We start from the raw sequence: 4401 nt of genomic DNA, 5'->3' as shown, positions 1-4401 counted from the left end.
CAGCCATTCCTCTCTTCAAGCCTCTTCCTTCGAGTAAAGGGATGAGGTCCACCAAGGCCACAACAGCAAAGCTCTGCAACCTGGTCTCAGAGCATTTCATATGATTCTGTACGTAAATTTGAGATACTCCATTTAGTATATGTTGCGCTTCGTATGGTATGTATTCATTTGAGGATGTCCATCACCCAGTTCGTATGATATGTGACGCGCTCTATCATAATCTGTCAGAAATCGCAATGGCTAATTTGCATATAAACTGTGCTTTAGTCCCCAATATTTATTTTTGCTTTTTGGGGGTTTCATCTGGTTTTAACAAAACAGTCTTTGCTTTCATAATCTGAATGTATTATTGCCAAATTCTGAGTATAAATATCGTTTTTAATTTTATAAACGTAGGATGAAACATAGCAACAGAGCACTTTCACATCGGTTCGGTGGATGCTAGCTTGCTTGTAACACATCACGTCGGGCTTTCGCTGCCCTATTTTACAGTTTCTGCACTATTAAAACCCTTCCCTATTCCCGAAATCATTAATTAATAACAAACTAGCTAGCTATATATATATATATATATATATATTGAATAAAGCTAAAATAGGCTATTAAATCAGATGATTTTCCTGTTTACCCAATCAAAGTTACTGTGGTCCTGTGTGGCTCAGATAGTAAAGCATGGCACTTACAACGCCAGGGTTCGATTCCTACGGGGGACCAGTAGAAATTAAAATGTGTCCACTCACTACTGTAACTCGCTGTGGATAAGAGTGTCTGCTAAATGACGTAAATGTACGGTAGTGTATCATCCATGGAAAAACAAAAAGTGTTCCTCAGGCTACACTCTAGCATTTAAAAACCCTTCAGACTGTCACTACACCTTAGCTAGCTACTGCATCGATGGATTCCCAGGAGAGAGAAATTGCTAGATTTATAAATAGTAATGATGTTGTGCTGGGAGCAGGTTCAGACGATCAATGGCGTCAACTTATTGGCGACTACCTTTTGACCTGAGCCGGAGAGCGTGGCCATCAGTGACTCCGCAAACGGCACAGACACCGACTCAGACAAGCTCACCGAAGTCGAGGCCGAGCCCCTTGAGGAGGCAACCGAGGAAGACCACCCGTTACTGGTGGATCCGTCAATTACGGTGCTTCAGTCGGTCGAGGGGGAATATGTCAGTGATGCTGGGCAAGAAATTGAAAAGGCTTGCGTGTTCAGGTGCACTTGCAAGTCCAACAAACGGGAGCCCTGCTATTTGTTTTTTACCCCCGAGGAGATAAGAGACGTGACCAGATGAATTTTCTCATCAATGGTAAGTGCTTGCCATTCAACTATTAGTCAAGTTTAGTTGGATGTGGGTGAGTAATGTGTAATGTGTGCGTGTTTATGTGTCTGGATATCTGTCAGTGTCTGTGTTTTTGTGTGTTTGATGAGGCACAAGTAGACTGACTAGCTAGCTAGCTAGTTTATTAAAGCCAAGTGTGTGTGTGTGTGTGTGTGTGTGTGTGTGTGTGTGTGTGTGTGTGTGTGTGTGTGTAAGTGAGTGAATGTGTGGCGAGAGAGAGAGAGAGAGAGAGGTGGAGGATGTGTATCTCATGTAACCTAGCTAGCTACTGTATGTAGCTAGTAACTTATGGGACCTGTGTGTGTGTGTGCGTGTGTGTTTGTGTGTGTAATTGAGTGAGTGTGTGTGGGCACATATGAGAGAGAGAGAGAGCGAGAGAGAGAAGTGGGGAATGGGGTTATATTTGTCCTATTTGTCATAAAGACAGGTTATATAAATGCATGAAATGGCCATCAATAAAGTTATCACATAACTTGACCATCTATAAAGTTATGTCAAACATGACCCATTTACAATCCTAGTAAAAGTGTGTGTGTGTATTGTGTGTGTGTGTGTGTGTGTGTTGTACTCATGCATTTCAATAAGTGCAGGTAATGTGTAGTTTGTGTGTGTTATAGAAAGTGTGTTGATATTACTTGAAAATGTATTGGCTAGAAAATATTATGATGGTGATTGAATGTTAAATAATTATATATTGTTATTTGTCTTATTTTTCAGATGAAAAACATATAGTGCTCATTGGCAGATCGCTGGTTCCATTAACCTCTCCAAGAAAACTGTCAGCTCCAAAAGGAGCAAACAAAAAGAAAGGAAACATCAGAGATCATATTTCCTTGATAGCAAGCAAATCTGCAGAGGAACATTCAAGTTCCTAAATGAGTAAGTTTTCATTTTTTCTAATAGTACTACAACATGATGTTTTCTGTTATTATTGGTGCTGCAACAGTATTAAAATGTTCATGAGGTATTTAAGAAAGAATGAGTAGTAGGCTGTATTATGAATATAAATAAAAGAGCTGAGAATACATTGTGCATTTCAGCACATATTAAAGGCATGTTTTAAATCATGTATTTTCTGATTTCTGAATTTCTACAAAAAGCTGACTGCAGTGATAAAGTTCTACAAGGAACATGGTGTGGTTCCAAGGAAGAAGAGGTGTGGTGGTTGTCTCTCAAGCAAACGGGTGCTGTCCTACGAGAACATTCAGCTAATCGTCCACTATGTTAACAACTATCGCCGATGTCCACCAATTCCGCTCCCAGGACAGATCCCTGGATTTAAGAGGGTAGACTCCTGGGTGCTACTGACATTTGAGACCAAGTCCTCTGTGTAGTCTAAGTACAAATAAGTTGATGCGTTATCATGGTGAGTGTTTTCCTAAATCTTGATACTTATATTTGTATCAAACGTTCATCAGCTCAAGCCAGTGGACCAGTGGCAAAGACTCTAACCAAAGCCCACACGAATCGGATCCAAAGAGACTGTCAGTCCTTAGTCTCTGGTGACGTGTGTGTGGTCAGATTTTCTTTAACGTTTCTCATTTTAGTTGCTGCTTAGAGACCAGAGCTTACTCTGACCATTTATTAGCTCTCACCACCTCCATCCCCTTCCCTGTTTTAGCTCTTTTCAGATGTCGTTTACTCTGTATGACTGTCATAAAAATGCAGGTCCTGGGTTTGTGAGAGGGTTGCTTGGGCACATCTATACACATTCGCTGTGATGTATTTTTGACAGATGTCATTTAACGTGGTCATTTATTCATTATTTATCCTCCCAAGCCTTATCTCCAAATCTAACATGGAAAAACTATGGGCCACAACCATGATATGTTTGAGGACTACATGGGATGTGTACGCGTTTGTGTGCACGTGTCGGTGCACGTACAAGTACGCACAAACGCGTGCACACCGCATGTAGTCCTCGCACATATCATGGAGTGAACATGTGCAGCGTGAGTGTATTTCTCTGTCATACATATATGTATGTGCACGTGTACATGTGCATGCACGCACGTGCGCACGTGTGAAAATAAGTAAATGTAGTCAATATGCATATACGTGCATGTGTGTGTGCAACAACGATGCAGGCAGACACTGTCTAGTTAGAGCAAGATGTAATTTATATGTAGCCTGTGTGTGTGTGTGTGCGTCTGTGAGTGAGTGAGTGTGTTGTTATTAATTATTTGAATAAATGTCTAAAATTAACTGCAAACTTTGACAGCGTTTTTCTCAAAAACATGGTTTGGTGAGATTCAGCATGTAATGGCACATAACTCGCTTGGTATTTGCAGTAGAGAGATCATGTTGGTCTCATTAGAAAGCTAACATTCTCTTCTTTCCAGCACTGTATAAAACTTCAAATGTGTTTTGGGGTCAATGTAACTGATTATGATAGAACAAGTCACATATGTTACAAATTACAATTCGTATTATATGTTACGAATTTGCTAAACGTACAATATGTTACAAATGAGCAAAACGTACTGTATGTTATGAATTTGCTAAATGTATGTTATAGGATTTAGGGTTAAGTTTAGAAGTTAGGTTAAAAGGTTAAGGTTAGGGGAAGGGTTAGCTAACATGCTAAGTAGTTGCAATAGGTAAGTAGTTGAAAAGTTGCTAAATAGCTAAAGTTGTCCAACCTTTGGGTTGCTAGATGTTCGCGTTATAAGACCACCCATCCACCCCGACCAACTGCCATACTAAGTAACCATCTGTCTTATGTAACCATACCAAACATAACATATCATATTTATTAGAGTATCGGATTTACGTTTACTATGTTACGTCTAGTCTATGAGACCAGGCTGGGCTCGGTTACTGCACCTACTCTATGTCTAAATGACAATACAGACTTTACACATTTAGATCAGCCCAAGGCCAGCCTTACCTGCCAAAACATGCATCAGGTCAAGCATTTTGGCTGGACAAATAAACAAACATTTATCCTAATGATGATGAGCAGGCTGCAGACTGTACACATTTAAATCAGCCCAAGGCCAGCCTTACCTGCCAAAACATGCATCAGGTCAAGCGTTTTGGCTAGACAAATAACATAT

The 4401-nt window shown here is 40.2% G+C and overlaps 1 long non-coding RNA gene across 1 annotated transcript; it reads left to right on the top strand.

Annotated features, from left to right (window-relative positions):
* Positions 1 to 852: 852 nt before the first annotated feature.
* Positions 853 to 3776, top strand: LOC121583357. Its single transcript, XR_006003507.1, has 3 exons — positions 853 to 1309; positions 2060 to 2221; positions 2443 to 3776. It is a non-coding gene; the product is annotated as an uncharacterized LOC121583357 (long non-coding RNA).
* The last annotated feature ends 625 nt before the right edge of the window (positions 3777 to 4401 follow it).

The sequence above is a fragment of the Coregonus clupeaformis genome, chromosome 15, assembly GCF_020615455.1.
Source record: "Coregonus clupeaformis isolate EN_2021a chromosome 15, ASM2061545v1, whole genome shotgun sequence".
Classification (NCBI taxonomy): Eukaryota; Metazoa; Chordata; class Actinopteri; order Salmoniformes; family Salmonidae; genus Coregonus; species Coregonus clupeaformis.
The sequence above is the reverse complement of the archived record's forward strand: the minus strand, read 5'-3'. Positions and strand labels throughout refer to the sequence as shown.